Source organism: Mustela erminea, chromosome 4, assembly GCF_009829155.1.
Source record: "Mustela erminea isolate mMusErm1 chromosome 4, mMusErm1.Pri, whole genome shotgun sequence".
Lineage (NCBI taxonomy): Eukaryota > Metazoa > Chordata > Mammalia > Carnivora > Mustelidae > Mustela > Mustela erminea.
Window position 1 is genome coordinate 125,327,300 of NC_045617.1, and position 13,820 is coordinate 125,341,119.

At 36.2% G+C, this 13,820-nt stretch overlaps 1 long non-coding RNA gene across 1 annotated transcript; it reads right to left on the reverse strand.

Annotated features, from left to right (window-relative positions):
• Positions 1 to 345: 345 nt before the first annotated feature.
• On the reverse strand, positions 346 to 13,022 carry LOC116587839. Its single transcript, XR_004284666.1, has 3 exons — positions 12,870 to 13,022; positions 5,601 to 5,606; positions 346 to 358 (listed from the first exon to the last, which is right to left on the reverse strand). It is a non-coding gene; the product is annotated as an uncharacterized LOC116587839 (long non-coding RNA).
• Between the last annotated feature and the right edge of the window lie 798 nt (positions 13,023 to 13,820).

Here is a 13,820-nt window from a genome sequence, read left to right on the forward strand (position 1 = left end):
CTTAATCTCCTCCAATCCCATCCATGTTGATACAAAATTTGGGTATTTATCCTTTCTGATGGAGGCATAATATTCCGTTGTATATATGGCCATATCTTCTTTATCCAAATTCATCAGAAGGGTATGACTCTTTCCACAGTTTGGTGATTGTGGCCATGCTGCTATGAACATTGGGGTACATATGGCCCTTCTTTTCACTACTTCTGTATCTTTGGGGTAAACACCCAGTAGTGCAATTGCAGGGTCATAGGGTAGCTCTATTTTTAATTTCTTGGCTTTCATAAGCCATTTTTTTCTCTTATTACCACTTCATTGGTAAGATATTTATAAAATTATACTGAAGAATGATTCAGACATTCTCCATATATAGGATATTGGGTTGAGTTTCAGAACATTTTTTCATTAATATGTTATTTTGTATCTGAACATAGTCACCAATGTACAAATCTATCCTTTGCATACACATATCTAAAATCTTTTCTGACTCAGTACATCTCTCCAAATTGTCCAATCTTGGGCTATCCCCCCATTGTTCAGCTTTTTAGAAAACATCGCTGGCTGGAACACTACAAAGAGTCCTTCATGATAACTTTAGTGATAACATTACTAAAATGAAGAATCCTTGAACCTCACAAAAAATTTTATGATGAATTCCTTAGTATTTAATGAATTGTTTCCATTACTAATTTAAATAATTATTCACAGCTACCTATGATACATGATCCTGAGAAGGCTCTCACCCATTCTTCCCTTCCCTCTAAGGAATTAAGTTTCAACTGTAGCACAACATCCCTCTGTCCATGGCAGCCTTACATATCAAGTGATTTACTTACTGACTTAACAGCAGTAACCAAAAAAGAAAAAAAAAAAAATCTCCTATTATAGTGAGACATCCGCTGTGATTATGTGATGGATGATTTTAGATATAATTCTTAAATTTCCTACTCCAGCCAGAGCATTCCCCTCAACCCTGGTTCAGGAGCCTGGATATTTTGATATTTTACGGTGATATTTTATTGTGAATTTGGATTTGACTTCCGATCATACGGAGCAGAAGAAAGAAGTAAAAATAAATGATAGAATTTACAGAGGGGAAAATAAGATAAGATAAGGTGGAAGAGAAAGACATAGATCATGAAGGTAATAAAACAAGAATAATAACAAGAAATGTGAAGACCCATAAGAAGCCTGTAGATGAGACTTGTGATATAATTCTAAGGTTTTAGAAGACCTTAAGGCAGACTCTCAGTCCAACAACTGAGTAAGTGTGGGGGTGATGAATATGAGGGTAAAATATCCCAGAAACAGCAACAACAAAACATTTCTCGAAGCTTCATCAAAGGGCATACACATTGCTTTTCTAATCCCATTCATGCCAAGAGAATGCCAGGGGACTCAACCTTGACACTTTTGTTATTTTGGGCCAGATAATTCTTTGTTGGGGGGGATTATTCTGTGCATTGTAGGATATTTGGCAGTACCCATTAGATGCAGCAACCCCCTTTTCTCAGTTGTGACAACAAGAAGTATCTCCAGACATTGCCAAATGTTGCCAACATTGTCCCCATCAGTTAACAACCACTGGGTAGAAAGAGGAGAAGGGAATAAATATGACAAGGAAATTCATATTATTCTCATTGGATTCACCACTGCATAAGGATGCAGTCAGCAGAGGTAAGCAAATATGCAGAGAGGTTATCTTAATAAAACTTAATTTTAACTTGGCTTTGAACAACCCTTCTTCCCCAACTTCTTGCCTTCCCACAACTATGCACATTCTTTCCTCTTTCACTGGACCTGTTCCAGCAGTTGTGTGAGTCCTCCAAATCAAATTTATTTGCCTATGACAATCACCTCTTTGATTATACCGTAAAGGGTGGGGGAAGACATTCTGTCCTGTTGTGAAAGGCTCTTTCGGTTTGCTGTGATCTCCCTAGGTGTATAGATTGCAAAACCTAGGTACAGACAAGGAGCTTAGACAATAGGTAGACTCATTAATAAATCCTTTGAAGTGTACAAACAAGGCAATGGCAGACGCCTCTTCTTTTTGTTTCTCCCTCCCTCTTTATTCTCATCCTCCATTCCAGATGTCAATGATGGGAACTGGCAAAACAATGAAAATAAACTGAAAAATGAGATCAGGAAATAAAGGAGTTTTCAGAAGTGATATGGACAAGGCTGTCAATTCTTCCTTTCCTCACTAGCAAAGAACTTAGGAGGCAGCAATCTGTACTGCAACCTAAGACTTGGGTCCTAAATGTGAGGGAGGCACTTCTGAGAACAGGCCTCATGAGATCATGCACAGCTGTTACGGCTTGGTGTAGGGGTTGGGAAGTCATACAATCTTGACTAGTCAGCTTTGGATGCAATAAGCAGTGGCCTGAAATATGCTGGAGGGATACAACTTACCTTTATTGCAACCTTCTTTTTAACACTTGGTTTAAAAACTTATTTTAAAGTCTTCAGCCTCTACCATTCCTCTCTGCCCTTGGGAAACTAACCCTACTCTTGGCCAGCTGTGCCAGCCTACCAGGAGAAGATGACATGCTTATTCACCTCTGGGATTCCTGACTTCATGTCATTGCTCTGGGAAGAAGAAAAGTCTGAAGGTACATTTTAATATTATAGGGAAGGAAAACTTTACCTTTCTTCCCTTCTAGGTTCTTTGGCTGATCTAATGACTAAATTGACATAAGGCAGAATAAGAAAAGAAAAACAAATTTAATTCATATGCATAAGAGTTCATCAAAATATTAGACTCAGAAGTGACCAAAGCAGAAAGATGTTATACCTTTCAGAAAAGAAACAATACATTTGGGAAGAATTCAGAAGACATAGGGGTTAGGGCTTGGGGTAGCAAGTTAAGTGTTAAGAAAGCTTTCCACCTCCAGGTGCTGTAAAGGCACTCTTCACATGAGGAATTTATTTCCTGCTTTCAGGGGTTGGAGGAAGGTCAGAGCACCATCCTTGCACTGACTGTTTCTAAAATAATTTTAATTTAAAATAATCAATATGCCAAAGTAACATATTTGGGGACAGCCTTTGCTAAGCCCCATGAATTTCCTCCTCAGAAATTTCCCTGGGAGTTTTGCATGTTAGAAACTGAGCTGATTGCTGTGAAGAGCAGAATTAGGTTAGTAGCTGAGTAGTAGATTATTCTATATCTCATTGAACAAGTCTTTTAGTCCTGAGAACAGTTGAGACTCATTTTAGAAGACAGTGATGAGGTGGGCTTCCAAAGTTGAGCTATTGTATAAACAATCAGGTATTCAGGAAGAGGTCTTTCTATGGAAACAAAAGAAAAACACTGGTTAATGATTGGAGCAAATTACAAACCAGTTTCTGAGTTCTGAGTGTATGCAGTTGAAAAGATTATTTAATTTTTTTAATTTAAAATTCAATTTAATTAATTTCAGAGGTTTTAATTAGTTTCAGAGGTAGAGTTTAGTGATTCATCAGCTGCATATAACACTCAGTGCTCATTACATCGCATGCCCTCCTCAATGCCCATCACCTAGTTAAACCATCCCTCCACCCAACTCCCCTCCAGCTACTCTCAGTTTGCTTCCTATACTTAAGAGTCTCTTATGGTCTGTCTCCCTCTCCAATTCTGTCTTATTTTATTTTTCCTTCTCTTCCCCTGTGTTCATCCATTTTGTTTCTCAAATTCCACATATGAGTGACACAATATGATATTTATCTTTCTGACTTATTTCACTTCATACAATACCCTTTTAGTTCCATCCACATCATTGTAAATGGTAAGATTTCATTCTTTTTTTAAAATTTTTATTTATTTTTTAAATTTCTTTTCAGTGTTCCAGAGTTCCTTGTGTATGCACCACACCCTGTGCTCTATGCAATACGTGCCCTCCACAATACCCATCACTAGGCTCAACCAACCTCCCACCCCCGCCTCCAAAACCCTCAGTTCCTAGAGTCCATAGTCTCTAATGGTTCATCATTCCCTCCAATTTCCCCCAGCTCCCTTCTTTCCATCTCCCCATGTCCTCCGTGTTATTCCTTATGCTCCACAAATAAGTGAAACCGTATGATAATTGATACTCTCTGCTTGACTTATTTCACTCAGCATAATCTCTTCTAGTCCCATCCATGTTGATACAAAAGTTGGCTATTCATCCTTTCTGATGGAGGTATAATACTCTATATATGGAGTATATATGGATATATCTATATAGATCTATCTATCTATCTATCTATATATATATATATATATCTATATATCACATCGTCTTCATCCATTCATCCGTTAAAGGGCATCTTGGTTTTTTCCACAGTTTGGCAACTGTGGCCATTGCTGCTATGAACATTGGGGTACAGATGGCCTTTCTGTTCACTACATCTGTATCTGTGGGGTAAATAACCAGTAGTGCAATTGCAGGGTCATAGGGAAGCTCTATTTTTAATTTTTTAAGGAATCTCCACACTGATTTTCAAAATGGCTGCAACAATTTGCATTCCCACCAACAGTGTAAGAGGGTTCCCCTTTCTCCACATCCTCTCCAACACATGTTGTTTACTGTCATGTTAATTTTGGCCATTCTAACTGGTGTAAGGTATTTATTTAAAGGTGGTTTTGATTTGAATCTCCCTGATGGCTAGTGATGATAAATATTTTTTCATGTGTCTGTTAGCCATTTTGTATGTCTTCATTGGAGAAGTGTCTGTTCATGTCTTCTGCCCATTTTTTAACATGATTTTTCTGTTTTGTGTGTGCTGAGTTTGAGAAGTTCTTTATAGATCTTGGATATCAGCTCTTTAAGATTTCATTCTTTTTGATGGCTGAGTAATATTCCATTTTGTGTATACATACATCACATCTTCTTTATCCATTCATTTGTTGATGGACGTCTGGGCTCTTTCCATAGTTTGGCTATTGTGGACATTCCTGCTATAAACACTGGGGTACATGTGCCCCTTTGAACCACTATGTTTGTATCCTTTGAATAAATAGCTAGGTGTGCAATTGATCAGTTGTAGGATAGCTCTATTTTTAACTTTTTGAGGAAACTCCATACTTTTTTCAGAGTGACTGTACCAACTTGAATTTCCACAAAGAGTATAAGAGGGCTCCCCTTTCTCTGCATCCTTGCCTATATCTTTGTTTCCTGAGTTGTTAATTTTAGTCATTCTGACTGGTGTGAGATGGTTTCTCATTGTGGTTTTTATTTGTACCTCCCTGATTCTGAGTGATGTACAGCATTTTTTCACATGTCTGTTGGTCATTTATGTCCTCTTTAGAGAATCAAGAGGATTTTAGATGTCAGGCTTGAAGCATCTTCACATAGACTGAGAGAGGCAATGGTCATCTGACAGATTTTCCTTGTGTGCCGTTTGATCTTTCCAAGTGTCTTACGCAAGAGTCAGGAGGATTATCCATATAGGAGCTGTTGTGGTGATTTACCTAAAGTTTATATAGAATTGTCTAACTATTTTTTTAGTAATTATAAGACAGAAGAGTGGAAGAAAAATTTTAAAAAGTTTGGAGAGTCATAATCAAATATTGTAGGAAATAAGAAAAATAAGGATTTGACCAGTTTACAGGTAGAAAACAAAACTTCCAAGACAATTCACAGAACTAGAATCTAATCTCCACAAGTGTGTATTATGGTTACTACTAACACATACTTTTTCTTCTTATAATCACCTGCATTATTAAATACAACCATAGTGAGCTAATTTGTTGGTAAATTAGGTCCAGTTTCAATAAACTTAGCCTGATTATTTATTCAAGGGCAGCAAGAATAATTGACCACATAGGCTCTTTTAAGTCTTCTTTGTTTGAACTTTTCATAAGAAATCTCAGATGAAATGGTAAAAAGTCTCTCCAGGCTAAGAAGCCAGGCTAAGAACTTGCATGAGATTTTACCAGTAATGCCTACAAATTTGGGTAAATTCCTCTCTTCTTCAGGTTTCCAAATTATCCTGAGGTTCCTGGGACTCCCAAGAAATTACATTCCTTATCCTGGTAAGGCTATTAGGAAACATATATGCAAGACACCAGATTGATATTTCCAAGAGGCTTTATTGGCTTCATAGAGTCAACCTTAGTTCCTTAGCTGTCCATTCACATCTATATGTCTCCCTAAAACATGATATTCTGATCATATAAATAATGTTTCTAACTGTGTCCTGTTATAAGGACAATATATTCTTATTGAAATTATGCAAATAATCATATTGTCATGAAAATAAGAGTATTCTCTGGGACTTTCTGAATTCTAGAGGAAGAAAGAGGGGCTCCTGTGTGGTGCAGTCAGCTGGGTGTCTGACATGGTTACAGCTCAGTCATGATCTCAAGGTCTTGGGATTGAGCCCTGTGTTGGTTCTGAACTCAGTGAGAATCTTAAAGAGTCTTCTAAAGTTTTTGTCTCCCCCTCTTTTTGCCCACCCCCACCCCATGGTTCACTCTCTCTCTGTAATATATAAGTAATTTTTTTTTTTAAAGTAGGGAGAAAGTGATAAATGCTTCATTTTTATTCACAAAGGTAGATTTTGCTAAATTGCTTTTAGTCATGGATAGCCTAAAAGAAAAGATAAAAAGGTTTCTTTAAATCTGGAAAAAGGAAACATTTTCTTAAAAAATCAGCAATGTTTCAAACAAAAAGTCATAAAAATAATTATCCTCTTCAGTTCATTGAGTCCTTTGTAATTATTGTTTGTTCTGTTGGAATACAGGTTTTTTTTTTTTTTTTTTTTTTTTTTTTTTTAGTTCTGGAAATTTTTACTTTTGTAAAAGAATTTTCACTTTTATGAAAGAATCAGAGCGAAACAGTAACCATCTGTAAACAAGACTTAAAGATCTGATGAGAGGTCACTACAATGTAATTGACAAAAAATATTTTTTATTCCTATGACAGGACATTTTAAGCTAATAATTGAAATAACCACTGATAGCATTAAACCAGGACATACTAGATTTCTAGGAATTTCATACAATTTGTAGAACACATATACTTACACTTGTACTTTTTTAAAATTATGGTTCCCATGTAATACACCATATCAAATAAGCCTAATTAGTGTAACATCTCTTTTTTAATAAGGAGGAAGAAACAAACTTTTGTGTGATTTTCCAGGAACCTTTGAAAATCCTGCAACTTTTAGGTCAAAAGATTTCATTTAAAATTTGATTTGGGGAAGTCTGTCAAAAATACCAAAAAAGGATTTAAAAGACTTGATCAAATAGGATCATAGGTCATTGTGAACTAGGACTCCATTACCAATTTAAACAAAGTGACAATTAAAAACTTCACAGGCAAACACAGAAAATTATATAGTTATTAAACAAACAAACAAACAAAACTGACTTGGCTCTTTTAGTAGAGAAGTCTTGACTTTTAATAATCAAGGACCGGATGAAAGCAGTGTGTAAGTTGGTAAGACACAAAATCTTTGTTTTCTAAGTAGATTACTTAAAAGGTAAAGAAAAACCTTTGTTTAGATTTGTTATTAAGAACAGACCAATAATCTAAGAAAACTTTGTCCTTTTAACAGAGAGAAAATCAAATTTTAATTCTGTACCAAATTATTTTTGATATTAAAAAATTCATTTAACTTAATTAAATTTATTTTAATCTTAGCCAGCTTGACTACACATTAAAATGCTTTCCAGAGATTCTTTTTCCACAGACCCTCTATAACTTTCTTTTTTACATTCAGATTTTGTCCTAGGTTTTCTTCTTCCCCATTTTGAAATAATTAGCCTCTCTTTAGGACAAAATTACTTTCTTTTCCTTCAACAAAAATGTAATTCCATTCCTCATACCTTCTTTGACTGAAAACACGCATGCCACTTTCCTTCATTCAGAGATGTTTCCCTTATTATTTCTAGTGGTTTAAGTTACATACATTAGAATTTCAACCCTTAAAAAAAACCTTAATTTTTAGTGAAAATAAAGAAGTAAACAATTATATACTGCCTTTTATATTAGCATTCTGTGGCTTGGCAAATTTATAAATACTTTTTATAATCTAGAAACATGTTTTTCATAGTAAATTTCTAAATGTGACACGAAGCCTATTTACTGATAGAAGAAAAATGGCCACTAGTTCCTCTACAAAAGAAAGAAAAGTGAATAAGCCTATGCTCAGTAATTGACATTTTAGTATTTTATCTTATTTGGAAATGATTTAAATATTTAATAACTATCCATCATTTAATTTAATTTAGAAAACTCTTCAGAGTGAAGTCACCAAAGAGATTTGGGTGACTATTTTTTAAATAGATATTCCATCAATCATTACTGAAAAGTTCACATAAAAATTCTTATCCCACTTACATCTATTTAATTTACCTGTTCTTTACAATCATACTTCGATTACTCATGGAAATTTCACAAGATGTTGAAGTGGCTAGTCATCATTTTAAGTTATTTTTCTGGCTGATAAATTCTGTAATAGAGATAATATGCGTTCATGTGACTGTCAGGAAGCCTAGCCAGAATAAAAGTTGCATGTTTGCACCACATTTAATCCTGGTACTTCTGAAGACATTTCTATTTAATTAAATCAACAAACTTAACGTAGCTTTCATTTACTGAAAATTATCCTTGATGAGGTAAACTCGAAAAACATTTGAGTTAGTTTTTACATTTCGGAGAGTTTTAAAATACTTAATTCATAAATGCTTATTTTTAGGCCAGTTAAAAAGAACTTTTTTACAAGTTAATTTTTGCAATACTATCCAGAGGTAGAAAAATATCATATCTATAACATACCTATACCTATATATGGACATAAATAAACATACAGGCAGACTTAAACAGAGATCTCATAGCTTTTACCCTGAAACATGAGCTAAGAATCAGGTGCAATACACATTTTCTAGTTTATAAATAATTGTTTCTTCGGCAGATGGAACAAGTTAAGGTTACCTAGTTAAAAGTGTTTTTGCTAACACTAAAGGAGACTTTGAAGATTTCTTCTTGCCAAGTAATCTTAAGGACAATATGGTCTAGAATTTAGGCTAGAGAGCCTTTCTAGCATTTTGTATATTTCAAGGTTCCCCCACCTTTTTTTATCTTCAAGGGTTTTAGTTACCTCCTAGGGCATTTATATTTTAATGGTAAGATCTGCATCTTCAAGGGACAGAGAAAGAATGTAAATTGGTTTCTCTCCCTCTCTTCTCTCTCTGTTAATCTCTCTCCGTTTCAAATTTTTTGTTTGTTGGTTTGGTTTGCTTTTGGTTTTTGTTTGTTTGTTTGTTTTGTAGGCTCTTCTGAAAGTGCAGATATAATTTATAATTTAAGTTATTTAAAAGACTTGCCGGTTCTAGAATATATCTGCAAAGAACGTTTCATAGGAAGGCTTGAAGCTGGTAGAGTTTGATTATAGGGCCAGCAAAATAAGTTTTATTGTTCATCCGAAGTGCTCTTGCTAAATTTACTTCTTGGTTTTTAGCATTTACATGAGTAACTGTATACACCAGGCCCAGGGATTAGACTGCTTATAGGAAAAAGAACACTAAAAAAGGCAATTGGGTGTTTAAGGGATTTTCTGGGGAAGGTGGAGGAGTTTTAGGAGTTAAGGTAATTTACTGAGAGAATGGGGCTGGATTTTAAGAAGAGGAATTTATGTTTGTTGTGACTTTAAAGTTTAATTGCTGTTCTTTCATCTTGTTAAGGGAATCCCTAAGGCTAGCTGTTATACTTCCTTGTATCCACTTTTTAATTTGGTCTTTTTATATACCAAAAAGACAACTGTTGAGGATGAGAGATCTCTAAAAAAAATTTTTTTAATAGGGCAATTCAAAGGATCTATCATTTAGCCATTAACAAATAGGATGATATATTAATCTCAGTAGCAACTCAAGCCATTAAGTTTTTTTATGGCTTAACCAAGGATACAAGAGGTATCCTACAAGAGAGTACAGAAATTGTAGCCCTCACAAGATCCAGACATGTAGCCTAAGAAAACACAGATGATAATTATGAGGGGCCCCCATTTAAAATAACTGCTTCAAAACATGGGGAATCCTGTGTTCCTATCCGCTTTGGAACAGAATAGGATGACTTAACAAGCCAAAGTTCACCTTTTTTTTTTTTTTTTTTTTTTTTTTTTTTTTGGTAAAGATTCTCTAAGCTTAGACCTGTAGCCTATTTAGCTACCTACCAGATGCATATGCATCCTCTTGCTGGCAGAGGCTAGCAGGTCATAAAGTAGACAAAAGAAGACAAAACAAAACAAATCAAACAAACAAATTTGCACCAATAGCAAACAAATTTTTACCAAAATTGATATGCCCAAGGAAATAATTTATACAAGTATTTTCTCCAGTTAATTTAAATTTAGGAAAAAAGAAAAGGACTCTCATCACTCTCACTTTTAACAATCCCTGCAGGCAGAGACCCAACTGATGTGGTAAGAATTCTTACCTTCTGGGCGCCTGGGTGGCTCAGTGGGTTAAGCCGCTGCCTTCGGCTCAGGTCATGATCTCAGGGTCCTGGGATCGAGTCCCACATCGGGCTATCTGCTCAGCAGGGAGCCTGCTTCCTCGTCTCTCTCTCTCTGCCTGCCTCTCTGCTTACTTGTGATCTCTGTCAAATAAATAAAATCTTAAAAAAAAAAAAAAAAAAAGAATTCTTACCTTCTGCAGGCATGTGTGGGAGGTCCTGGGATCTCTCACTCATAGCAGCCCTGGAGTGAGCATCGTCCTGGCTGGCTCACCAAAATTGTAGAGGAGGAAAACTTCCATTTTCCCCCACTCTAATTTCTTTGGCTGGTCTAATAATGAATTCAATGGAAGACAGATTTCTTTTAGACAAAATAAATAAATAAATAAAAAATTTAAGAAATGATACATCTGTGAAGAATTGAAAGACAAATGGGTTTGTGCTTGGTGTAGTGAATTAGTAAAGAAATAACAAGTTTTCTTTTTGTGGTCTTCTTAGCCCTGAATTTCCTATCTTTGGTGATCAGGATGCCTTTTACCTTCCAGTTGGAAAGACAATATCTTTACACAGGGAATTTGTTTTCTGCTTTCAGGGGGAGAGGGGAGGGTCAGAAAGTCCTTGCACTGGCTATTTCTTAAGTAACTTTAAGTAAAAATAATCAACATGGCAAAGTGGCATATTTGCGGGCAGCCTTCCCTGAACCCTATCAATATTTAATAAACATGAACAGGCTTCTCTGACCTTCCTTTATTCATTGTGGGAAGGTGGACAGTTACATGAAAAGAGGTAAGACCAAGGATTCTACTTTGAGCTGAAAAAGAACAATAAAGAGCAGTATATCTAAAATTACACCATGACATCCTTTAAAATAAAAAGTAAATTAGAAAAACATGCTGAGACTTCATGATACACATCCATAAATCTAGGCAGATCCCTCTTCATGATGTTCTTCTGTATTCCACACCTGAAGGATTTTCAAATCTTTATATAAAATCCTTTAGACAGAGAGGTTTTTGCTGGGGAGAAACTCGGCACTATAAGAGTACTGTTATGAATGTCATCATAGCAAATGACTCCAGAGGAGGGCCTGGTAATTAGTCTGTGGACTAGTAACCTTACTGGGGTCATCTGGAAAGTCAATGCCAAATTTGGAAGCAAAAGTCTCCATGATGCTAGGTGACATCACCCAGTGTCTGGGAGGTAAAGAGTGCTGCACAGTGCTTTAGCCTTGGTAGTGACAGGAAATGCACCCCAAACAAGATCAACACAAGAGGTCAGTTTGCTCTCCATGCTCCCCACCCTGAGCTGTTCTACGTGCTCTTCTTGGTTATACACAAGACCTCTTTAGATCACAAGACAGTGTCCTCCATCTTTAAATAATGTGGTCATTCTTTCTATGAGCAAGTCTGAAGTTATTTACCAGTTATTCATTTCTTAAAGATTGTATTATTTTATAAAAAATTATTAGAGATTTGCTCTCAGGAAATTTTTGAAAATATAGAGAACAAAAATAAAACAAAAGAAAATTGACCATAATGAGTCTAAGGAAGATGGCAGAAGAGTAGTGGACCCTAGTTTCATCTGGTCCCTGGAATTTAGCTAGATAGCAGTCAAATCATTCTGAACATCTGCTAACTCAACCATAGATCTGAGAAAAGAATTGTTGCAATTCTACAAATAAAAAAGGGACCACTTTTTGCAAGAATGACAAGATGGAAGAACTCACCACAAAAATGAGAACAAGAAGCAGTACTGATTGCCAGGGACCTAATCAGTATGGATATAAGTAAGATATCAGAACCAGAGTTCAGAATAACTGTTATAAAGGTACTACCTGGGCTTGAAAAAAAGCATAGAAGACACTAGAGAATCCCTTTCTGGAGAAATAAAAGAAGTAAAATCTAATCAGGTCTTAATCAAAAAGTATTTTAATGAGATGCAATAAAAATGAAGGTTTTAATTGGTAGGATAAATGAGGCAGAAGAGAGAATCAGTGATATGGAAGACAAAATGATGGAGAATAAAGAAACCAAGAAAAAGAGAGATAAACAAATAAAGCAACTGAGAGGAGTACACTCGTGGCTCAGTGGATTAAGAAGCTGTTTTGGCTCAAGTCACGATCCCGGGGTCCTGGGATTGAGCCCTCCATCAGGCTCCTTGCTCAGCCTGCTTCTCCCTTTTTTCTGCCTCTCCTCCCACTTGTGCCCTCTCTCTCAAATAAATGAATAAAATTTAAAAATAAAAAAAGGAAGAAAGAAACTAAGAAAAAGATCACAAGAGGAAAATTTGAGAGCTAAGTGATACAGTAATACAAACAATATTAAAATAATTAGAGTCCCATCAGAAGAGAGAGAGAGAAGGAGACAGAAGGTATATTTGAGGAAATCATAGGTGAGAACTTCCCTAATCTGGGGAATAAAACAGGCATACAATTCCAGAAGGCACAGAGAATACTGTCGGGGTCACGCCCCCAAGATGGCGCCGGTCGCGCCCCTAAGATGGCACCGGAGCAGTATGGACAGCCTAAAAAATATCCGCCCTGGCCACACGTGACCTCGTGCTCATCACATGAGCACCCTATGCCACCACTGCCTACGAGCCCCAGATACCTCCTGTTCACGTGAACAACTCTGTGATTGGCTGTATACTCCCTGTTCACGTGAACACCTCTGTGATTGGCTGTTATGCCCTATATAAGGCAAGGGAACTTCCCCGCAGGGGAAGGAGAAAGAAAGGGAGGAGAAAGATCGACCAGGGAATAAACAAGAGCTTGTGTATTGACCTGTGTGTGTGTTGTGTCATCTCTGTGGGCAGGGAGAGCGTGAGTGTGTTGTGTCATCTCTGCGGGCAGGGAGAGCGTGACAGAATACCCCTGAAAATCAATAAAAATAGGTCAACACTTCAGCATGTAAGAGTGAAGTTTCAAATTTCAGAGACAAAGAGAAAATCTTGAAAGCAGCTCAGGGATAAGAGGTCCATAACCTACAAGGGTAGAAACATAGGGCTGGCAGCAGACCTATCCACAGAGATTTGGCAGGCCAAAAAAACTGGCATGATATATTCAGGGTGTCAAATGAGAAAAATATAAGTGTATCCAAGAAGAGTTTATCCAGAAGGCTGTTATTCAGAATAGAACGAGAGATAAAGAGCTTCCAGGACAAACAGAAACTAAAAGAATTTGTGATCACTAAACCAGTTCTGCAAGAAATATTAAAGGGGATCCTCTAAGTGGAGAGAGAACCCAAGAGTAACATAGACCAGAAAGTAACACATACAATGTACAGAAACAATGACTTTACAGGCAATACAATGACACTAAATTCATAACTTTCAATAATTACTTTGAATGCAAATGGACTAAATCCTCCAATCAAATGACACAGGGTATCAGATTGGATAAAAAAA